Source organism: Lissotriton helveticus, chromosome 4_1 (genome assembly GCF_964261635.1).
Source record: "Lissotriton helveticus chromosome 4_1, aLisHel1.1, whole genome shotgun sequence".
Classification (NCBI taxonomy): Eukaryota; Metazoa; Chordata; class Amphibia; order Caudata; family Salamandridae; genus Lissotriton; species Lissotriton helveticus.
The window spans coordinates 2125552489-2125578280 of NC_136063.1; the positions used below are offsets into that span (position 1 = coordinate 2125552489).

Consider the following 25792-nt stretch of genomic DNA (forward strand, 5'->3'; position numbering starts at 1 on the left):
GAGTGAACCAGGCCTTTAATATCACAAAAGTGATCCTGCGGGGAGCTGGGAGTTATAACTGATGCTCCAAATTCAGCAGCTGAGCTATTAGGCATTTCACCCCCTCTAATTTTTTTTTTTTTGGATTTGTATGCTGCTGACATTTCACGGAGGCCACGACAAGCGCAGGTAAGCAGATTACGTTTCAGTAATCGACCAGGCAAAAGAGTCGAAACATTTTCAAATACATTTAAATGGAGGAAAACGGCTGTAAGAAAGCCTCAATTGCCTAAATGGACCCAGTCGCGTCAAGAGCAAGCATTGGCAAGACACTTGGGACAGTTGGTGAAATGGTTAAATTACTCTTTAAACATTTTTGCAAGTATATGTCACCAAAAAAACCCATATCCGTGCTTAAATGTGACAGCTGTGTGCCTGCAATAACAATTTAAAATTAAACATCACCTATAACTTTAACAGAACATTGCAGGACGTCCCAGCAGGCAGGTGTAGAATAAACCTGTTTTTTTTACTTTTAATCCACTTCACTGGAAAATATGATTCTTATTGGTGTGCAGAAAATGTATTTTAGGTTTTGAATTACTGCAAACTGAATACACAGTTTTAAACCCCAAAGGATGGCTGAAAATGATAAACGATAAGGAATGTAAACAAAAACAAAAAAAGAAGGATTGGTGAAGTAAAGTACTGGCCCACCAACACTGGCACTGAAGTGCACTTATTTTTAGGCAGGTTAGCACATGTGAGCAGTTCAAATGTTGTCATTCACAGTGCATGAGAGTCATTGGTTGAAGTAGGCTGATCCACTGCCCCTTGTTTATGCTGCGGATGAAGAGGGCTGATCCAAACCCCTTTCATGCACGTATGAATAGATCTGTTTTTTAATACGCGAGGCTGCCAACAGCTAAAGGAGGTCTGTAGCCCACATCTAACAAGGAATGGTGGAAAGGGGTCTCAATTCATGTGCCAACACTGGTGCTCTTCGGAACAGTCATCAACAATGGTTAATCTCCTGCAGCACCTGACCAATAAACCAGATGATGGCCAATAACCAGGGTTGGCTCTTCTCTTGGCTATGTCAAGACGAGACAACCACCAACAGCAATCAGTCAACATAGGCCCTAGTTGCAGCAAAGGTTTCCAATTCTTAAAGAAGGGAAAGGGTAATGAAAATCTCTTCAATGGACCTGCCAATAAATTGTGTCAAATGATTAGGTCTTGATGGTCAGCAATACTATATGTGTAGCAACACACTGAAAAAAATACCATTTAAAAGCAATCCTCAAAACACTGTCTTGGAGAGATACATTTAAGGACATCCTGGGAAAACTCTTGTACTGGTACTGATACAGCAGCAAAACTGACATACACCAACCACCATGGCTCTAAAAGATGTACTCTGCTTTGTACATGGCAAATTGTCAGCCTGTCCTATGTTGTTGGACATATCTAGCCCACTAGAAGGAATATCAATATACCGGCTTAGTTAATTGTAAACATCTGGAGATTTTTATTTAAATCTCAGCTAAGCAGCTTTGTAACATTGTGTGGTCCTGGGCGAATATATCACTTTAGCACACCTATTTCTTCCATTCCCAAGTTAACAACATTGTAAGTACTTTCGAAAGTAATGACAACAGTATTAATTACTATATAAAAATCGCACATTTACAGGTGTATGCCCATGGAAAGGAAAGGTTTTTCACGGCTGGAAAAGCAGTGCCACCCATCTCCTATTCGAATTTGTTTCACCCATCCTGTGTTTTTCCATAAATTAATTAGTCATGTGCTCCAGCTACCATGTAAATATTTTAAAACAGCTCACCCGATGAGATACAGCTACTTCCCTCCTCAGCCTGTAGTTGTCCTCCTGTAGGGCTCTGAATGACTCTTTCCATAACAGAGACACATGCGAAAAATGACCAGAGTGCTATTTCCCTCAAGAACATGCAGAAGGCCTAGGACTCTGAAGTAGCACTGTTGCTGTGACTCTTCCAGGTAGAGAGGAGCTGTACGAGCCGGTTTGCAAAGTAGAGCACGCCCCTGACCAGAAAACAAAGAGTATGGCCCAGCCAACCCAAACCTCGTCTCAAGGGAGTGAGCCACTCCGAATCCACAAGGATCTTGCAGCTTTGCCAGGTCAGATCTAAAATGTTTTGTCTGCCCAGGAGGTTGAAAAGCAGCAGAGAAGGATTTGAGGACTGCCAGTTGCATAAGCCTGTATATCCCCGGGTCCGACCAGTACCGTTTGACTTTGTGGAGCTGGTACACGTTTTTTTCCAGTCTCTGCGGCACAATCAAGTTTTTCCTCTTCAACCTAAGCTTTAGGGTCCCAATGCCTGTTGCCAATAAACCTGACTTTGGAAACTTGTTCCAAAAGTTTATCGCCCGTCAGTTGACTATGCTTGAATCGTTTCAAGATCCAGGCCTTGAAGTTTATTACTTTGGGTGATAGCGCAACCCCAGCACACTAACAAAGGTTCTCCCCACCTAGGGAGAGCCGTCAATATTGCGGGGAGCCAGGGCCAGCGGGACGGACGGGGCGTGGTTTCCCTGTCTTTCCAGCTGCTGATGGTGCCGATTGGTTTATGCGCCCGCTTCCCCAGAATCGCTAAAGGGCTTCCGGGGCGGCTGTTGTTGATCCCCGCCCCTATTTAGGCGGCCGCAAGTAGGTCTCTTGCATTCTGCTCGCGGCAAGGCGCAGTCGCCCCCACCTTCTGTCAGGACGCCTCATCAACTCAGGAGCCACCAACATGCTGTTGCCATTAGGTTGTGGGCCCCCTCCCTTCGCATTGCCTTTCCAGAAGCCGCGCAGACTCAAGATTTTACCCACCCACCATCCCAAGAGCAAGGGGCTCACAGGTGCTCAGAGTTTCTTTTAGGGCAATGAAGGGTTTATTTTAAAGACATTATAGGCATTGTGATCGATCATGACACAAGTGTGGTGTTTAATCATGTGTTTTTTCTCGTTTGGCATGTGTTTTGTTCTCTTGTTTGGTTTGAAGTAACAGTATTTTGCTTCTATTGAATAGTCGTATTTAGGTCAAGATTGGGGGGACACCTAGAACCCTATATAGCAGCCTATTTTACCAAATTTAACATCTGTATCCATGGGAAGGAAGGAGTTGGCAGGGGGTACTGGGCAGTCGCTGACGCGGTCCTTTACCCATCAACAATCAGCGCGCAAGCGCATTTGGGCACAACCTAGCACTGGCCTTTGGGGATGACAAACCTGGGTGTAGGGGTGCCCGCGGTAGGCTTCTTAAGGGCAGCCGGGCCCCCTGCACAAGAATTTGCAGAGGTTGGAGACCTCCCCTTAAGTGTGATTACTACTGTACCACAGTTAATGAGGTTCAAAGCTATATGCCATCTCCTAGAATTATCCTTGTATCACCGTGTTTGGAGAGTCAAGTGTAGAAATGAAGTAACAAATTCTTAACTGAAGTCCCTGGGGCACAAATAGTAAACAACAGTAGCCAACCTCTTCCAAGTAACCATTGCCTGGTTCAAGACCCAAAGAACAGCACTCGTTAACTGCACGAAAATGTAACGAGAAAACACATTTTTTGAAACTTCTGCAATTACAGCCACCCTAAAACCTGAGTCTAGGACCAGTACTGCCCAAGTTATTTTGACAATATCTGGGGAGGGAGGTGGTGGGGGGCAAGAGAAGTCTTTTTTTTTTGTATTTTTATTTTTTTACATTATATGTTTTGGTGCTTTGACTGCACAAAATGTAGTGGTATAAAACCACATTTTTACAGGCAACTATGAAATATGCAAACTATTTCATGGTTGCTTGTGAAATATGGATTTCATCATCAAAATGACAGCCCCCAAACCACTTGGCAGAGCTTTAACAATGTCAGGGCTACTATGATTATGTGGCATGGAGAACCAAATTATGCTGGTAGGTTATCTTAATTATGCAGCAAAAACTACAAATTATGTGGGACATTCGAGGTTAGTATTTTTACCGAATTGAGATACATTTTTGGGTAAACATGCAGGATTTTGTACATTATGTACAAATTATGTTGCAAATACAGTAAATCCATAACTATGCGGCAAACACTGTAGTCATACAAATGCTTAAATCCACTGACCCTCACCTTTACTCGTTGCTTTATTACCAATTTATTTAAAGAAGGTAAACAAAGCCTGAACATTCCAACTCGAATAAGAGCCTTTGATAGCGGATTTAGAAGAAAACAGTTTTTTTTCTTGTCCACGAACCAACCCAAAAGAGACATGTAACATAATTATATATATATATATATCCACCAAGAGTTGCCCCTGTGAGGTTGACCCATTGGAAACTATTGCCTCAAAAATGACAAAGGCAGATTGTAGGAACTTCGCTTTTGTTTATTAAAAGGCTCAACGCGTTTCAGGATCACTCCCTTGTTCACGAGCCTTGAGCCTTTTAATGAACAAAAGCGGAGTTCCTACAATCTGCCTTCGTCATTTTTGAGGCTATAGTTTCCAATGGGTCAAACTCACAGGGGCAACTCTTTTGGTGGAGATATATACATATGTAGCTTGGTGCAGGACCGCCCGTGACAGCCGACCCCTTCTACCAGCAATAGTGGAGCGCACAAATTTGTAAAGGAGGTGGCTGACCTTTGGAATTGTTCGGTAACGCCGGAATTGGATGCTGACTGAGCTAGCAGGCCAACGATATATCATAACTGTATTTGACCTCGGATCAACACGAGGTGCATTCCGGGCGTATTTCACCATCGTTTCATAAACGCCGAGTCCGCCGGTTTGAGTCTTGCACACTGGGAAATGGAAGGGACGAGCGATTTACTTGGGTAGATTTGCTCGGAATTCCGGATTACCGGGTCTGCTTGACAGAGTACCGACGGTGCCGGCTAGAATTCCAAAGTTGGGAGCATACTGACAAATACTTGCTGAATACAGCAGAAGTTGCACGTAGTTCAGTAAAGAAGTCCTTTCAAATTATGGCAGGTGAGCTAGATGCTCGTCGCAAGAAGACTGCGGACAAACTGTTCTTCACGAATGATGCCAACACAATGGATGAAATACCTACTGTTTCGAGTATGGGAACAGAATTGAATTTGCAATCCAAATTAAATAAACTGGAGCGACTGTACAAACAAGAACTGTCAAAATGGTGGGAAGCGGAATCCCTACAAAGATATATTGAGGTAAAAAGAGTACCGCGGGGATTAAGAGTCTTTACAGTCCCAACCTATGAAAATCCAGATGCAGAAATGCTACAGGAATGGTCTGACAACTCAGCTGCCTGCTCGATGATCATGATGCGAATTTTGGTCAAGTATGCCATCAAAGATAGAGCGAAACTCTTATTAGAGATTGAGCAATTAACATTGGAAATCAGCACAATGATGACTAAAGATGAATTGGAGGATTTCATCAAGAAACTACTGGTGAGAATGGATAAATTGGAAAGCGAAATTACTGCTAAAAAACAACGCAAATTCATCAGAGATTACAAAGATTACCAAGCGGGACGAACCCTCACGTTCCAAAAAAAGTATGATCACCTATTTGATAAAAAAACAGGTCTAGCTATGATTAAACCATCATCGGCTGGAAGACAGGATGTAACAGAAAGCGATGTCTCAGATGGCAATGTCTCTGACACCCCGACGGGAGAAGCAAATCAAGATGTAACAGTGGAAAACACCAGGAATCCGAATTTTTTATTACAATTCCAAATGTTAAGCAAAAATCGGACAGAAATGTTTCAAGAAACACGATCTCCAAGGGGCAGAGGACGGGGAAACAGAGGAGGAACCACCGCAACAAACAAGCCAAAAAGAGGAGGTGCAAAAGGAAACAATGCTCCAATGGGAATGGCAACAAGGAGCCGTCAACAGAATCAAGTATGACAGTTGTGAATCTATCAAACAGGGTCCTTACTCAGGATGAAGAAGAAGTTTTGGCTTTTGGTTTATCTTTTTGTCCGTCTCTAAATATGAATTTTGCAGAAACACGCATTGATCTATTTCTATTTTCAAGAAAGCTCAAACTCAAGAAATGGTTTGCAACGAAACCCAAGAGCAACGAATCTGTGAGTATGACATCAGTTGCCAGTAATTTTGACATGAATGATATGGAACTATTACATGTAATGAGTTCCGACCCGGACAATGCCCATAATACTTCTGAATGGGACACATGGGGGACAGATTTGGGACTTAATCCTGGAACCAAATTTAAACCAAAGTCAGTTTTTCTTCCATTAATTCAATGTGATGCCATCGATGTATTTGAAAGAGGTGTCTTAAAGGATTTGACAAAATTGCGTTATCAGAAAGTACCTGGCAGAAAGAAAAATCTTACCACTGGCCAATTATCGGCCATTGATGAGTTGAAATGTGATGGGAGTATTGTCATCAGACAAAGTGACAAGGGTGGAAACGTTGTAGTGCTTAACAAAACCCAGTACATTAATGAGGGGCTACGACAACTAAATGATGTGAGTTGTTATTGTAAAACAAATCAGGAAGAACTGTTGAAATCTAATCTTGCATTCAGGGATTTGTTGTTGGAATGGAAGGATGTGGGACTAATTGAACCCGAAGAGTTTCAATATTTATACTGTGCCCACCCTAGAACCCCCATGTTATATCTATTACCTAAACTACACAAGGACCCCCTAGTTCCACCAGGACGTCCAATTGTGTCTTCAATTGGGTCACTATTGGAACATACATCTAAATATATCGACCACTACCTTAGACCGTATGTGGTCGCTCTCCCATCTTATATCAAAGATACTACCCATTTTTTGACCGTCATAAATGTAATTCATTGGGAAGATCATTTTATTCTTGTCACACTAGATGTGACAAGTCTATATACGAGCATTTTTCATGAGCAGGGACTGAAAGCCATCGAACATTTTCTAAGAACACGCTCTGTCTCGTACTTACGACATTCAAAAATGATCATATCTATGATTGATTTCTGTCTTAGAAACAATTTTTTTTTCTTTGATAACATCTTGTATCGTCAGTCACAGGGCACAGCCATGGGAACCTGCTTCGCCCCCAGCTATGCGAATTTATTCATGGGCTGGTGGGAGGAGCAGGTTGTCAGTGAGATGGCAGAATTCAACAACGTGGCCCTGTGGCTGCGATACATAGACGACATTTTTTTTATTTGGAAGGGGGATGAGACATCTGTGAAACTTTTTATACAGAAGTTAAATGCCAACAATTTGAATCTTGCATTTACTGAACATATCAGTGATGCAAGCCTTGAGTTTCTCGATGTTCTTGTAGAGGTTGAAAATAAACAGCTGGTCACCAAGCTGTTTCGCAAAAAAACTGCTGGTAACAGCATTTTAAATGCGAACAGTTGCCATCCCCGTAGCTTGGTTTACAGCATTCCCTACGGCGAGTTACTCCGCGCCAAACGGAATTGCAGTACCGAGAGTGCATTTCTTGATGAAGAGAAGAGAATGTGTCTAAGATTCCGGAATAGGGGGTATAGTCACAATATGATCAACACTGCCAAGGAAAGAGTAGCACTGAAAAACAGAGAGGAATTACTGAATCCTAGAGTTACATCGGATGATGCCAACCAAGTGAGATTTATCACTACCTTCTCAGGTCAGGCACGCGAGGTGCGTAAAATATTCAACAGACATTGGCATGTGTTGCATACTGACATACATCTCAAAAAGTATTTGAGTGACAACCCACAAATAACCTTCCGGAAAGGGAGATCATTAAGAGATGAATTGAGCAGAAATTATGTCACATCAGCAGGCACAACCAATCAGGATGTTGGCTTTAAATGTTGTAGGCGTTGTAAGGCATGTAAATTTAGTCATGATTGTCAGACTCTTCTTGTACCTACTACAAAAAAGACTTTCACAATACGTAAACATCTGACATGCAATACACCATATAGTGTATATGTGCTCATCTGTCCATGTAATAAATGGTATGTGGGAAGTACCAAACATGAGGCTAAAAAGAGAGTATTGGAGCACCTTCGTGCAATACACAACAACAACAGACAGTACCCTATAGCGCGACATTTCTTCTCAGAACACATGCAAGATGAGAAATTGGTGCAGTTAGTGGTTATTGACAGTGTTGATTTGGGGATCCGAGGAGGCAATCGTGAGTTGTCACTTAGGAAACTCGAATCAAAATATATTGTGGATTTCGAATGTCTTACTCCAAAAGGATTTAATATGAGTGAAGAACTTGCTGTACATCTATATGAATGAAAATGTGTCCACATATAGATTGTAGCTAATTTACTGTAACAGTGCATCTGCAGTCTTCTTGATTTTAATACAATCTCTGTATTGTTTTTAGATTTCACACAACTTGGGGTAGCAGAAGATATTGGACTATATTGGAAGAATCTATCATTGCAGTATTATTGTTTGAACTGGATTACCCACTGGGGTTTATATCATTTCACGTGACTTTGATACTTGGGAGGTTTACAGCCCACTGGGGCAGTTACATAATTGTTTTACATGGTCGAAATAATAGACGACAGTAGCATGCTGCCATAACAATGTGCAACCAATGGCGTGCAAGATAATTGAGGAGCGAATGAAATGCTATTATTCACGCCGTTTCTCCCGAGGCAGGAATTTCATGTGTAATGATGTTATAATTATGCATTTGTGAGATTCTGACATGTAAAGAATATTTTTTGAGGTTCAATTACTCAATTTGATCAAACGTGACTCTTTTGACAGAAACGAATATTTTTGGCTTAGATGTATCCATAATTCATGTTATACGTTTTATATGAATTGTATGAATTTCAGGAATATCAACCCGGAGGGGTTGTTAAATATTAGATATTCACTGTTGTTAATTGACCATTCCAAGATGGCTACTTATTCCCCGAGTTGGTAACCATGCACTAGGGTGTTGTATGTATAAAAAAATGGCTGTGTTTACAGGGAGACGAGCGTGATCAAGCCGTATTGGCGAAACGCGTCGTGATTTTTTCATCTGCGGAATAAATCTGATATCACTGAACTACGAGTGTCCTGCATTCTTCTAAAAAGTGTTGGAGTTTGTTGAAGAATTTTACGTGGCTGGCTGGTAGCTTGGTGCAGGACCGCCCGTGACAGCCGACCCCTTCTACCAGCAATAGTGGAGCGTATATATATATATATATATATCGAAGTCCACAGTCCTGCAGCGCAACGAACACCAGCGCGAAATCAGGTACAGACCACAACGAAGGAAGAAAGTTAAATAAGTGCTTTAATCCAAAATGGGCAGCAGCATGACGCGTTTCGTCCGGGGAACCCGGACTTGATCACACAACATACCCAGAGACACAGGTGATTTAAATACTGCATACATCACAAATGGCTCCGCCTACCAACTACCATAGACAGTGAAAACATTTTTAAAACTTATTGTAACCTCAGTCTGTTTTCATAAGTACCTGTCTTAAATTTACTTCATATGAGACAGAGTAAAATCAACAATTAATATTGCTAAAATAAATTTACAATATTTGTCTTTGTTAAAGTTATAGAGGGCAAGTGCCCTTAGACAACGTGGCAAAAATATGCATCACTGAATTGAATCCCAGGGGGAAGGCAGAAGCTATATGCAGATTAAAACAACCTACACAAAATGCAGAAAGTGCTAATAAATACAATTTATGTGCACACACTTATGAAAGTGTTAACCAAAGCAGCAGACTAGTGAAAACTGTGAAAAAATAAATACCTAAAAAGTGCAATAGTGATATAAACAACGGCTAATTATTCTAATTCCAAATGATAGCTGTGTATGTCAGTTTTCAAAAACAAGCATAATGGAGATAGATAACAGGTCAAAGCAGGCAAAATCAATTAAAAAAAGCGCAAAATATATTTTTTCTCTTTTTCCTCATTTCATTCAAAAAGACTTTGTGGTTTGATTGTAAAAATTAGATAATACCCATAGCATTCCAAAATTCAGTAAAACCATAAATTAGTAAAACTAGAATTTCATAAAATATGCGAAAATTGATAAGATATAAAAAAACTAAAGAGATTTGCATATTTGAGGGAAAATATCATATCTAGACCATCACAATCACATTAGAGCTAAATGTATATACAGTATGTTCAAATATAATGCACAGATTAAATCACAAAAAATTATGAAGGTCCTCACCCATGTTCAGACCATTCGGAATTTTGCTGTTCAGAAGTATTATATAATGGCTCTCCAATTGTCGCAGTCTTTTTTCTCTATCCCCTCCTCTTTTAAATAAGGGGACCGCGTCAATGACAAAATATTTCAAATCGTTCAAGTTGTTATTGTGGACTAATTTGAAATGACGCGCAACAGGATAATTGGCATCGGAGTTGACTATTGCTCGTAGGTGTTGTAAAATACGATTGAACGCCTGTAATTTTGTACTTCCCACGTACTTTAAATTACAAGTACATTGCAAAACGTAGACCGCGTGGTCCGTTTTACAAGTGTACAGGTTATTGATTTTGCTAATAGTCTCTGAAAAAGCTTCCTTATATTCTGTGGTGTTTACTCCGAATTTGCATGCTCTACAAGAGCTGCATTTAAAAAAGCCAGATCTATTAGATAATTTAACAGATGTATTAATAACTTCAGGACTAGATTTAACTAGCACATCCCTCATGGAGGGAGCTCTTCGAAAAGGTATTGCTGGAAATTCTTCCAACAAGGGTGCTAAAGTGATATCAGTCAGGAGGATTGGCCAGTTAGATTTAACAATTTGTCTAATTTTACGTTCCTGGCAATTGTAGGTGGTGATCAGTCTAATTTTGGACTATATATATATCCGTTCCAAACTCCTACTGATCGGCTCTTGATACCGCCCCAAAACACACGCAGGTACAGACCACATAACAGCGCTGAAGGTACTTTCAAAGGTGGTTTATTGCTCCCTTGTCACCAGCATGACGCGTTTCGGCTACGTCACGGTAGCCTTATATATATATATATATATATATATATATTAATTATAGGCCGATATTATATATTATAGGCCGATATTACCATTTCAGGGTTTTCGTGACATTTAGAAACCCTTTGCCTTCTGTCTCATGGCTTATGTCCCCCGAATCCCTCAATGATGATACTGGGCAATATTACACAATTACCTTTTATGTATCCTACATAAATATGTGTATGTATATATGTATGTGTGTCATACACATATACACACACATTATATATATATATATATATATATATATATATATATATATATATATGTATATATATTTTCTACTCAACTTCACTAATAAACGCACATTCACACATTTATTACTACACTGCAACAGTCAAATTCGATGTCATTACTACAGTACAGCAAAAATGACATGAGAGATGCACTTTTTACTGCCTCACAGGTTGCATGTAACAACTACTTTACACAAGGCAAAGTCCAAATGTCAGACGGTCTCTTCAGTCTGATTTTACCATACTGCACCAACGTAACTCACTTGCACTCTGGTTGTGTTTAGGTACCTATTATTAAAACAAGTGCTCATGAAAAAATACCATTGCATAAATCATATATGCAGATGTACAAATTATAATCTATTTACAGGAACTGTAGATGGAGGGGTATAATGACAGGAGAGAGAGAGATAATACAGAGAAGCATTTGAACCTCACTTCTGTACATAGACAAGCCACATTTCCCTCTTAATAGTCTTTCTCCCATCCGTATTGACACATCTGTAACAAACTTGGAGTCTGCATTCAAAATACAAGCTTTGGGTGTACCTAATTAGATACGGTATCTAGATTCGTCATAGGGTCCAAAAGCAGTAACATAAGGGGCTTAGTACCTGTGATTTAAAAAAAAAAAAAAACATGGCTGGTACAAATTTAATTTGAAAAGCACCAAAAGGGGCCCCCTGAAAAAAGGACAAAACCCTAAGAGGGAAAATACTTGTTTGGAAAAACGCAGTGCACCGGGCTTCGTGCTGGAGATTCACAATGTAGCGCTTAAACCATAGAACTGGATTCTATTCATTTGGTCAAAAGACTTCATATTTTTTATTGAATTTCTTATTTTTCTTTTGTATTATTTTGTCATGATAAATTAGTTCAAGTCTTTTTCACAATAAATTATTACATATTTTATCATACGGTATGTTTTGGCCTAAGGAGCATGAGCGTCTTTAGTTGTAACATGACTGTCCTGGTAAATATAGTACAAATGTTATATTAAGTTGATAAACAACAAGCCTATCACAATTTATATTCAGTGCAATAAAGACTGATCTCAGATGTTAATTTTATTTGCACCATATATGCACTTGATTTTAACAAGACACTGGTTAAAGATGTTTGACTTCACCAACGCGTTTCGGCCGTAGCCTTCCTCAGGGTATTCACACCAGTGGTTAACAACACTCTTCAGGTCTTGAACACATAAATTCCTGTTTAGTTTCTGTAACTTTTCAGCAGTCAAGATTCTGAACTATCAAATAGTCTGTTTCAATTATATTCATTCCTTCAGGATTGTACGGTAGAAGTAGATGGGTCAATAATTATAACTCAAGCGGTATAAAACAGAGCAAGCTTATCGAAGTAATCTTCCTCAATAAGCAACACCTTATGCGATTCTCAACATGACGATGGATAAAACAGAGCAAGCTTATCTAAGTAATCTCCCTCAATAAGCCGTACGTTGTGCGATTCTCAATAGGACGGTCGATAGAACAGGGCCAGCTTATCTAGGTAATCTTCTTCAATAAGCGGCACCCTGTACGATTCACAATATGAAGATGGATAAAATGTTCTTTAGCATCTAGCAATTATTTTGGCAAATCTCTCGATTTTTTTTAATTTCTTCACGTTATAGGCGATGATTTCAAATTTTATATGTGCACACATTTCGGTAGGAAGGCGGGGTGATTCATGTTGTCACCTCCATAGTCGCTACTGATGGACCAAACTTGAGCAGACCCGAATCGAGAGATTTGCCAAAATAATTGCTAGATGCTAAAGAACATTTTATCCATCTTCATATTGTGAATCGCATAAGGTGTCGCTTACTGAGAAAGATTACTTAGATAAGCTTGCTCTGTTTTATACCGCTTGAATTATAATTATTGACCCGTCTACTTCTACCGTCTGGAGAGCTCTGACCAGACAGGAGGTGACACCGAGCTGAAGTTAGTACAGCATTCTCTCAAGCTCCAAGGCTTTGGCACTTTTCTAGCTTGTCATTGTGGCAAATGAGCCAATTGATGCCTAAAATGTGGGTTATAAAAAGACATGTTATGTAGCATATTTAGAGAGTTGTTGCTGTTGCCAGTATGTTTCTTAAGATGGTCCAGCTGTCCTCAGAATGGTAAGGCACCACACAAGGTGCCCTGAACTGTGCTTTAAACTGATGACCAGAGGACAGGTTCCATGTAGGGCAGGCGGTTGGGGGGCCCTGAGAGTTTACATGTCTGCTGTTGGCATTTGTTCTTCGCGATGAACAAAAGGTATCTCAAATTCTTACAGTAAAGGAAAGTAACGTAATGGGGGAACCACTCTTGTTTCTGAAAGTACACAACTACCTCAGGTCTATTACAGTCAAGGCTAATGAGGTACTGAGACCATCAGGGTGTTGCTAAGAGTTCAAAGTGTGTCCATATGGGGTGGGTGGGGGGTGTTTACAGGAACAAGTGCACATTTCATATAGTTCCCAAAGCAACAACTAAGTCACATCCACAGTAGCAACACATGTAGTATACCGGCACATATGTCCCATGGCCTTGATCTGATCCATCCTCACCCCCATCGTGACATCATGAACCAGTCACAGTTCTGCTAGGTTGCCCATGTCGGGGACAAGTACTTTATTTCTTTAATCTCCGAAGTGCCAGAAACTCAGAGCCCCATTATCAGTTTGCATGAGAGCCTTATCATTCAGCATGACCCCATTGGTATACACTCTTTCTAAGTCCATATAGCCCCTCACCCCCAGAAATCCCCATCCTCTCAGTTCTGGAAGATATGGGAACTACAGCATGTATGTGAACATAGTTCTACGCACTCCAAGTCCTGCCAGCTATAGGAGCTGCAGCACATGAACATACTTCTTTCTAAGCACTCCAGATGATGACAAACATTGGAACTGCAGCACAGGTACCTAGTTCAAGCCACTCCCCATCCTGGCAGATGTGGGTGTTACAGTCCAGGGTTCTGAACACCCTGTTGCCAACAGATATGGGAACTACAACACATGTGCATCGCTCCAAGTACTCCCAGTGCTGCAGGCATGGGTACTACAGTACATGTGCATCGTTCTAAGTACTCCCAGTGCTGCAGGTAAGGGTACTACAGCACATTTGCATCGCTCCAAGTACTCCAATGCTGCAGGCATGGGTACTACAGCACATGTGCATCGTTCTAAGCACCCCCAACGCTGCAGGCACGAGTACTACAGCACATGAGCATCGTTCTAAGTATTCCCAATGCTGCAGGCATGAGTACTGCAGCACATGTGCGGCGTTCTAAGTACTCCCAGTGCTGGCAGATATGGGTACTACAGCACATGTGCATTATTCTAAGTACTCACAAAGCTGCTGGCATGGGGACTACAGCACATGTGCATTGTTATAAGTACTCCCAATGCTGCAGGCATGGGTACTACAGCACATGTGCATCGCTCCAAGTACTCCCAATGCTGCAGGCATGGGTACTACAGCACATGTGCATCGCTCCAAGTACTCCCAATGCTGCAGGCATGGGTACTACAGCACATGTGCATCGTTCGAAGTACTCCCAGTGCTGGCAGATATGGGTACTACAGCACATGTGCATTATTCTAATTACTCCCAAAGCTGCTGGCATGGGGACTACAGCACATGTGCATTGTTATAAGTACTCCCAATGCTGCAGGCATGGGTACTACAGCACATGTGCATCGCTCCAAGTACTCCCAATGCTGCAGGCATGGGTACTACAGCACATGTGCATCGCTCCAAGTACTCCCAATGCTGCAGGCATGGGTACTACAGCACATGTGCATCGTTCGAAGTACTCCCAGTGCTGGCAGATATGGGTACTACAGCACATGTGCATTATTCTAATTACTCCCAAAGCTGCTGGCATGGGTACTACAGCACATGTGCATCGTTATAAGTACTCCCAATCCTGCAGGCATGGGTACTACAGCACATGTGCATCGTTATAAGTACTCCCAGTGCTGGCAGATATGGGTACTACAGCATATTTGCATCCCTTCAAGTACTCCCAATGCTGGAGGCATGGGTACTACAGCACATGTGCATCGTTCTAATCACCGCCCATCCTGGTAGATATGGATACTACAGCACAGGTACATAGTTCAAAGTACTCCCAATGTTGCAGGCATGGGTACACCAGCACCGGTACATCGCTCTAAGCACCGCCAATCCTGGTAGATATGGGTACTACAGCACACTGATATAGTTATAAGAACCCCAAAATCTAGCAGATATGGGTACCACAGCACAGATGCATAGTTCTAAGCATTCCCGGCGCTGCAGATAACGACAGGTTCCAAGGTCTCTAAAATCACATGGCGTTACATTTTTTAATACTCTTTTAATATTGCAAATTATGCGTATTGGGCTTTAAAGGCAGCTGGATTTAGCTTGCGTTTTCTGGATGGTTTTCATAACTGAATAGTCTGGCAGGCAGTACTGCTTGTCACAGCGGGTCAAAGTTCATTCTCAGTTTGAAGCACACTAGGGCGAGGCTTCCTATGCAATATTGTTCAGGCTAAAGCCTCCTGTCTGGCTGGTCCAGCTCAGGAAGTAGAGTGCAGGGCAGGTCAAATCTAAAAGGCAAACCATTTCCTGTAAACTTAAGGACATGACAGACAAAGAAAGGAAGGACAAACGTCCATTGCAACAAATACACAACATTTGATAAGAAACGCTACACACAGCGCAGGCCCAAAAGCCAGTCATGGACAAATTGTACCCAACACTGCTGAATGGCCATTAACTGACCCACAGTAAAAAAACATTCGAGTATCAGCTGGTAAGTGCTTTTCCCAGTGTTGATTTATATCACTTTTGTGCCCCACTTTCAACAGCTAAAATCTCACATTTGGCAGCAGCCACCATTACCCACATTACAATTTTCTGACACGTGAAGCAGAAGAGAGGTACTGCGTGCTGTAACACACTTGGTCCACATAAAGTAACAAAGAGAGGCACTTGTTTCTTAATTGTAAGTGCCTGTATTTCTATATTGTGGCAGGAGTGCGCGACAAAAAGAACCAAAGAGAAACACTTGACTCTTCAGTTCATCTCTCTGCATTGTGTTATTGTGGCACGAGTGCTTGCCATAAGGTAACATGGTTGCATGGGCTTCTCTTCCACTTGAGTGAGACAGAGAAACGGAAAGACTGTGTTAGCGGCTAACAGATGTTAACAACAAGCTGCTAACCTTGGAAAATAAATAACAGGAGTTGCATTGGAAATTATAAAATGACCGAACGATTCTGGGATTTTGCGTTGAGGACCATTCAATGCTCCGAAACATTTGCTGAGTATAACTCGACCACGAGCCTGCCAACAGGGGAATAAGGCAGAGAGTGCCCTGGCAGGTTAGTGTGTGGGACTTCTTTTTTGCTGTTTGTGGACCTATTTGATGTTCTGCTAGGGTGGTTTTATTGTTGATTTCCCGGATATTAAAACAAACATTACCTGCAGCAAGCACAAATACATGCAGTCTTCCATACTTTGCAAAACACCTAGACAGCATGTCTTTACAAGTTCAAAACTGCCCCAATTTGCAAATATGGATCACTTTCTTTACCTAGCTAATTCACTAATGGTACCTCTTAGGTTTGTGCCCTGGCTAGTAACATTCTGAGGGACAGATGCAAATGTTCCAATTTGCCTAGTACGAAAACGATGGAACTTGCACATGTACACGTTCCCTAGCTCCCGTTTTGATATTTTCATCTTGTCGTCTCTCTCGTCGTGCACTGGAGCGGTCTGGCAGCAGCATAACGCAAGCAGAATGAGCTAATCACTTAAGGTCATTTCAGTGGCTGCTGCGGAGAGGTGTGCCACCTATAGTTTGAAGGTGCGAATCAAAACAGCGCTGTCTCTGCTATTCGTTTTTGGAGGTCAATAAAACGAGTTATCGCCCAGTTAGATAATAAGCCTATCCAATAGAAGGTTTCTTTACAGGTACAGGGTGAAAGTACTAGAAAAAAAATTAGTGAATCACCTTAAATAACCTAAAGGTCACACAGATTGAAATGACTACAAAGTCTATTTCAGCTTCTCATTAGTTTGATTACTAAATCAATTGATGATTGTGAGAAATTGGGGTTGTTGGTTGAGGGGGCATGTCAGACTTCCTCAAGCAACAGCCACAATCCTAATAAAGTGTGAACCCAAAAATAAATAAAATGGAGAAAACAAAAATGCTAAAGCAATCTATGCTTAACCCTCTGGTAGCTTGGCACAAAAAGCAGTCAGGCTTAACTTAGAGGCAATGTGTAAGTATTTATGCAGCATTTAGACTGTAACAAATTGAAAACACAACACAAGAAAAATCCTAGACCAATTTTGAAAAATAGGGCAAAATGTAAAACATTTTTGACACCAAAACAACAAAAATATGTTCAGATGTATTGGAGTTATGAATCTTTAAAGTTTGCAGTGAAAAAAAGAGACTGAAAGATCAAGGCGCCAACCGAGGACATATAGTTGGTTGGGGCTTACCGTGATGGAGCATGATTCGGTTACACAAATTGGATTGAGCCTGATCTACGCTTACCTTCGGACTTAGAAAACATTTTGAAGAAAAATGTCTGAGAAGAAAAATGTCTGAGAAGGCAAACTTCAGTGGGGAGGAGGAGGCGTTGTTGTCAGAGACCTGCTGGACAACATCGCAGGGAAAATTTCTATGTTCAAAGTCTCTTTTTTGGAAGTCAAAAATCTCTAGCGGGACGGAGCTGCAGGGTGTAAATGTCTGAGAAGAAAAAGGTCTGAGAAGGCAAACTTCAGTGGGGAGGAGGAGGCGTTGTTGTCAGAGACCTGCTGGACAACATCGCAGGGAAAATTTCTATGTTCAAAGTCTCTTTTTTGGAAGTCGAAAATCTCTAGCGGGACGGAGCTGCAGGGTGTATCCAACGAGAGATCCAGGAGGCCGGAAACCCTTCCAGAGAGGAGCCACTGAGCAGGATTTCCTGCTTCAGAGAAGAGCGTAGTGGGAGCTATCGTGAACTGAGGCTGACTGGCGTTGCAGGCAAGCAGGTAGGTCCCAACCTCCTCTCGGTTCTCAGAGCACTTTTTGCTGAATTTTTTTTTAAGTGCCAAATTTTAGAGTTGGTCTATGTAGGCACCTTTAGCACCACTTCCAAAAGGTCCAGACAAGATGGTCACTACTTGGAGGGTCAGGACTCACTCAGGCTGGGTCCAGATGTAGGTTTAAGATAGTTAGAGCCTTTTCAGTCCGAGCTGTGATCAAGAGACCAGCTAACCAGCTCTTGGAGTCACTCTGGTATTCCTGGGTCCAATCAGAAAAGCAAGTCTCAAGCAGACAGCAGTCCTCTGAAGACACAGGGCAACCTTCGGACAGCTGGGTAGTCTCCTTGGTGCAGCAGGGCAGTCATCTGAAGTAACCAGCAGGCCACAGGAAGCAGGCCAGTCCTCTGGGAGCCCTCCGCAGGTCCAGAAGTGAACCGAAGAGTGGATCTTAGTGTCCCATTTTAAATACCTTGTGCCAGCTTAGAAGTGGAAGAAACTTCTTGATTTTCCCACCTCAAAAGTGCCTGGAATTTCCTGACTCTAGCAATGGGACCAGGATGCCTGGAGTCACAAAAGGTTAATGTGAAGGTTTTTGAGTGTGAGCGGAGGCAGTGTATTTGAAGTGCAAGTGGGGCTGTGCACAGCTCCGCCACACCCCCTCTACTATCAGTAAGGCCCATCCAGCGATCACCCAGTCCTTTTATTGTACGACTGTCTGGGAGGACTACCCAAAAGTCAACGGCCAACTACATCTAGTCAATTAACCCAGGACACAGGCCCTAAATGGTTAGGACACAAAAATGCCAACTTTCGAAATTGGTATTTTCAGAATCGTAAATTACAATTCTGGACACCAAACGTGATATTTCTACCTGTTCCCAAACAAAGTTCTCATTTATTAAATGTAATAAGGTAACCCAACGTTATTGCTATAAAGTGGGAGAGCTAGGCATCACAGAAGTGAAAAACAAATGTAGAAGTTTTTCACTACTTAAAGTGCATGTCCAACTTTTTAAATACACTAATACGCTACCCTGCCATATGCGCCGTTTAGGGCATACCCTACGGATGACATGTATTAAAAAAAGGTTTTAGGCTTGGAAAAGGGGGTTATTTTGCCAAGTCAGATTGGCTGTTTAAAACTGCACACAGGATGCTGTGGCACACCTCAGATATGTTTGGAAGGGCCATTTAGGTGGGTGGCACAAAAAGTGCTGTAGACCCACTCGTAGCATTTAATTTACCGGCCCAGAATGTATGGCGAGGTTTCCAGTTGTAGACTATCAATTCAAACTCACCAAATGTACTGTAACACTATGGATTGTAAAAGAAGCACCCAGGACAGAATACATTGAAGCCTGGTTACATTAGGCCATGTGCTGGTCAACAGGCACACTGTGCGCCCACTCTGGTACTATCAAACTAATGCAGCCTGGGAGTGTACCTACAATGAAGACAGATGACACATTATTTGACCCCCCCCCCCCCCCCAACAAAAAAATCCAAAAAAAAGTCAATTACTCACCTCTCAATTAAATCTGAGCCCCTTCTCCCATAACACCCCTCCACCCCATTTCCCACCATAAAAACGCATGTAGTGGCCCTGAAGATGGATTTCCAGGACAAAAAATTAATTGTATACCGTGCGAGAACATCCATCAATTCAGGGATTGAGAGAATTTTGCAGAAACCTACCTAACAACACCTTTCCAACCCAACTGTAAAAAGAAAAATTACAACACTGCAGAACTCACAACAGAGCTGAAATTAAAGCTACATTAGTCCCAGTGTGATTTTTTTTTGTCTGTGCACCTATGTTACAGCTGGGTCCAAAATGTTATCAATCGGTTCCTAAATTCGAAAAATAAACTTCAAAGGCCACAAATCTAAATAAAATTTGAGGCAAAGACTTTTAGACAGCCGCCTCGCCTCGAATGAAGAAGGATGGCAACATGCTATCTGGTCCCTGGTAATAACGGCTATCAGATCCTACAGCAAAGGCGTACTGGAGATAGTGCGACCCACTGCAGGTAAGGCTGTGGCAACTTTGACACAGGCCTGTCAGCCTTTCAGAGGCGCATGCCCACGGCTCTCCCTGGTGGGAGGGTGGCTGACTAGATAGAGCCCAGCCCAACCAAGCTTTCTTCTGCACCGACCTCATGCAAACTCTCCACTTTTCCCTCCAGACAAGTCTTCCAACATGTGACTGACCCAGCACCAGCCATACCAACATGTCAGAGACATGTTACAAAATTACTAGATTACCCTGCTGGCCACCCTCCAATCAAACGTGTGACTGACTCAGAACCATCCCTGCTAGAACATCAGAGGCACCATATCACAAAATGACTAGCTTATCCTGCCTAAACAAAAGAAGAGAGGTTAAATGTGTCTCAACATCCACAGAGAAGGAGCTATGTAAAGAAAGAGTTTAAACACCCAATTAGGGTGGATAGGAAGGCCCTCACACACCGACCTAGTCAGTGTCATGCTTCATCATTGGGCCCCACCGCAGAGGCCGAGTGCCTCTTTGGTGTGCTACGACGCCAGAAGACTGCGGAGCTGGTTGTGTGAATAGGCGTGCAGTGAGGAATATAGATAAAAGTGTCTAAAGAGTATTTCAAAAAAACTTTTATTAGTGGATCCCTATGACACGATTAAAAAGGTTCCTATGTGTCTGAATTTACAGCCAAAGGTAAGGGATTGGTTTAATTCAGAGATTAAGTTAAATCAGTCAACATGTTTCAGCCTTTAGAGTGGTGTTAATTTACCTAGGCATTCGTCAGGACTAGTGTGAACCCTGGCGGTATGGACTCTCTAATCGTCCACCCTAACCTGGGGACGTGAAAGTGAAAAGGTAAAAATTGTGAAAAAGTGCAAAGGAAAAAGAAGGAAGAGCTACTAGCTCATTCCAAAAGCTCCTGAATTAGGAGTGTTTCTGCACCTGTAAAGGAAACAAACACAAACAAACATAAAAGACATACACACAATTAATGGTAGGTGTAGGTCAAATCGTTTGTCCAGAGTGCTCCAAACTGTGGCAGGAATAGTGTCAGCAGATAAACACTAAAGTTATCACCATCCATATAACCCTATAGGGATGATACCACTAAATCTGGGAAGTGGAGTGTCAAATGTGTGCTAAAATACGTTAAATAGCTAAAGGGAATATTAAAATACGAAAAAAAAATACTCCATGGGAAGGATCAATGGACCAAAGGTCAGTGACCCCACCGAACAGTTCGTAACATCAAACCGTTATCTCACTTTAGTTTATGGCGCTAGCTGCACCATGGGTCTCGGGAGGGGGGTAGGAGCATACCCGACACACCCTGTTGGAAGAAAGGTAGATGTTTAAATAAACTAAGATAGGTATACTTAGCTCGATCGTGTAGGTCGCATTGTAAGGAAACGTGTCAGGAACTCACGCCCTCAACGCTCGCCACCCGCTTAGGCACCTAGCTTCTCCTCTGAACCGGACCCCGACGATGGAGAGCGGGGCCGGTAGATGTGTTTAAAAGCATTCTTCGTTGTTCCGTACGCTTCCAGGTGGGCGTGGTTACGCCGGAGCGAGGCTTGGAACGCGCCGGTCAGACGCGAGGAGGCGTCAATCATGCTTGAATTGAGGCTTGGTTACAATGGCCAATAGGACCAGAGAGACGAAAGTTACCATAGTGACCGGTATGCTTCTTTTCTGGCGAAAACAAAGGATAAAGCCTCATTGAATTAAGACGCCAAAATAAGTAACACTTTGCTGCAAAATGGAAAGGGGGGGTCAGGTCGCCAATGCTGAGCTCGATCTAATTAGAAGTAGACATGAAGTCAGACAAAATTATCATAGTTAGACCCTGTTTGGTCAACATACAGCTAAGGAGGGAAAGAGACTAAATTAACATGGGTAGTTTAGGAACAGTAATAAATTCGTATCAGTCTGCAGTATAATTCAGGAGTCCTGCAGTACACTCTTTATCTCAGTACTGTGTTCCATGGGATGTCATCGTTCAATCCAACTAGGTTGGTACCAAGTCGATAAATCCAACGTTGTTCTTTTTCAAACAACCTGCTTGTGATGTTAGTGGTACCAGAGATTACCTCTATAATGGTCCATCTCAAGTCATTGGTCGTGTGGTTGTTAGACAGGAAATGTCGGCTCAACTTCGTCATTATTTTTTTGCATCTAATATTGCTTCGATGCTCACAAATACGCGGTTTTATTTTACGAGTGGTCATGCCTATATATCGTAAGGCGCAGGGACAGGTAATTAGGTACACAACATTAGTTGAGTTGCAGTTCGTGTGTGACATCTGAGTCCAGATCTTCCCTTGCTCTAAGTTGAGTGTTTTTGATGCTACCGTCAGGTGACACACACTACAATCTGTGCAGGGGTAATGTCCTGTGACTTGGGGTATACCCCATGCCTCTGTGACTGAAGGGATTCGTTGGGGGATCTTTTCTTTTGGGCGAGTGTGGACCAGGGCGTCTTTGAGACTCCGGCCCTTCTTAAAGGAGAAAAGAGGTTTCTCCCAGTCTTTTTTGGTAGATTTAATGATGTTCCAATGCTTGTTTATTAACTTTTTCATGACGTTGGACAGACTGTTGAAAGTGGTCACACATGTAAGTGGAATTTCATCTTGAGTGTTGTTTTTTTCTTCCAACAGCGCACATCTTGGCTGATTTCGTGCTCTCTTGAATCCCTTATTGAGAGTTGAGTCTGGATATCCTCTATCTTTCAATTTTTCAGTTAGTCCAGAGGCTTGCTCTTTAAAATCTTTTAGAGTACTACAGTTTCTTCTTAGTCTCAAATATTGCCCATATGGTAAATTCTAGTTCAGAGAAAGGGGGTGAAAACTGGTGAACTCTAGTAAATTGTTTTTAGCTGTGGGTTTGTGATGGGTTTTCGTGGTTAGGCTCGTACCTGAGACAGAGATCACTACATCGAGGAAGATGATTTCAGTTTTACTGGTGGTGTACGTGAACCTGAGGTTGTGGTCAAGGGTGTTGATCCATAATAAGAAGGATTGAAGGTCACTATCATTGCCTGTCCATAGTAGCAGAATATCATCAATGTAGCGCTTCCATAGAAGTATGGAAGCCGCGAATTCTGTGGATGCAGGTAGGATGTGTTTAGACTCCAAATCTGCCACATAAAGTCCAGCTACACTTGGGGCAAATGTACTGCCCATAGATGTACCTGAGCATTGGAGGAACAATTGATTTTTGAAGGAAAAATAGTTCTCTTTAAGGGCTATGGTGGCGCACTGGATTATGAATGATTTTGGTGTTTGGTAGCTCCAGTCAATTGAGTTAAGTGACTCCTCCAGGACTCTGGACTCCAGGACTCTGATGGTGACTCTGATGGTGACTGACTCAGAACCATCCCTGCTAGAACATCAGAGGCACCATATCACAAAATGACTAGCTTATCCTGCCGGCAACTCTGCCATTAAAAATGTGCCTAACCCGGCACCAGCCATGCCAACCTGTCAGAGGCACCATGCCACAAAATACCTAGTTTACCCATCCGGCGACTTTCCTCAAAGGTGTGACTGACCAAGCACCAGCCCTGCTAGAACACCATAGACACCATGTTACAGAAATCTCGTCATTTCCTTACAGAAAATCCCGCCTCCGTTCCCCAGGCCGTGTGTTCTGCATTAAGATACCATCAGCTGTTACAAACTGCTTCAGTCAGCAAACCAGACTACAGTCACCATTTCTGCTGATAAGGAAAAAAAAGTCACCTTTGTCCCGGGTCGCCGGCTCCTACTCTGCGGCCGACGCCTATCTCCGAAGCGGTTACACGTTAAGCCGAGCGGCGGTGCCACAGCCCGGCCTCGCTCCCCGGCCTGGTCACCATGCCCGGGCCGGCCCATAATGGCAGCGCCTGGGCCTGGAGGCTGCGTGGCTGTCGCGGCGTTTCCATGGCAACCGGGCCCTAATTCAAAAAATGTGTGCTGCGCAGTCTGTATTCGATCCATCAATCTGGGCGTCACTGGAAGAGCGCGAGATACCCGGAAAATAAACTGCGCGCGCATGACGCAGTCCCCCCACCTCCCAATCCTGACAGGAGCCGTTCGACACCCCCTCCGTACGCTGCGCGAGCCTCCGCAGGAGGCTGATGTGGCGTAAAACAATGCAGCATTGCAGCTCCGGTGACCCGTAATAACCTCCTGGCTGGCAGGCTAGCGAGGCAGCTCAGCGGGTCAATGCGCCCACTTAAAAGAGGTCGGCGCAACCGGCATGTGAAAAATTCGAGACCCAAGGGGCGACTCACACTTTCATTATTTTTAATGTAGATGAAATAAGTAAACGCCCGATCAATTTTACTGCTCGAGCGTTTGATTTTGGACTTGCCTTACAAAACTGGGGAAAGTGCGTCTATATTTATTGGGCGAAAAATGTTGTTTTGCGAATAAATCTGAAGCCATTTGACAGAAATATATAATTGTACAACAGACACAACCAAACTGTTGTTGTATACGCAGTCAAAGCGACCACGAGTAAGGTTACTGCGCTTCAGAGCGCTGTGGAGGCAGGGTCAGAGACGAGGACCAAAAAAACAAACAAATGAGTTAAATAGTATATTCTCTTGTCCTTTCACTTAAAACGTAACTGCATACAAAATAGAACACAAACACCATACGCGAGACATGAATGTATGTTAAAGTAATCTGTGCAAATGTACTACTGTTCTAGTAGGAACGCTTATTTGGTTAAGGCGATCACTACAGAAGTCTGTCTGCAAACAGAGATTCACATCTTTATCTTGGTTTGTGCATATTTGTATTTATAGTCCTAGGATGTCCCACCCTGCGCTAGAAATAGAAAGCACAGTGAATATTCAAGTCAGAATTTTAAAAATGCATTACACAAAAAGATTCCGTGTTAAAGTCAAAACAAGTGCTGTAAAATGTTTTTTAGTAAAAGGCAATCGTGCTGTAGCAAGTGCACACCTTTTTCATAAGTTCCAATGGAAGGGTGCACTCCAGAAATGAGCTGTGACGTCTATACAGTGCTCTAACCAGAGTAACTGTCATCGTGAAGCTTTAAGTGACTCCATCAATTAAAGCTCCTGCTTGCGCTCAAGCAGCCTTTACATCTGCTGATTGCTGAACCAATTGCACACATTTGCATTTCTTTAAGGTAGCAGGCACCATGGAGAGAGAAGGGCCTGCCTGGTCCTTAGCTGTCTGTCTCCCTCCTCTCCCTTGTCAGTACAGAAGAATCTCTCCTTTTCTTCCAGCCAGATGAAACTCAAGGCGGGCATTGGCTGTCCAGTAACGCTTTTATTAACAACAATTAGAGGAAAAGATTGTTTTAACTAATAAAAAATCTTGGGAACGGTGGTTCATATAAATCCCACCCACTATACCCTCTGCTTGTTCCGTACTGGTAAAACATTTGTAGCTGGCTAAAGCATGCCATGAAGTGTGCAATACCACAAAACACGTTCTACCTTAAACTCAAGAAGACAGAAATATGGCTGCACAACAAATCAACAGATAAAATTCCCAGGAAAATGGTAAAACTATCAATAATCAGGTCACTGCCCACTC

The 25792-nt window shown here is 42.4% G+C and overlaps 1 protein-coding gene across 4 annotated transcripts in view; it reads right to left on the reverse strand.

The window, feature by feature from the left end:
- The window catches only part of AMOT (angiomotin), a 240684-nt gene that overhangs the window by 211505 nt on the left and 3387 nt on the right, over nucleotides 1–25792 (reverse strand). Inside the window, exon 1 of one of the 4 annotated variants that reach the window (XM_078688818.1) lies at nucleotides 23978–24115. The exons of 2 other annotated variants lie outside the window; for them this stretch is intronic. The gene's annotated coding sequence lies outside the window, so the exon portion shown is untranslated. Of the gene's footprint in view, nucleotides 1–23977; nucleotides 24116–25792 lie in introns of those variants that run through there. One more of the 4 variants, XM_078688820.1, reaches the window with a different exon arrangement.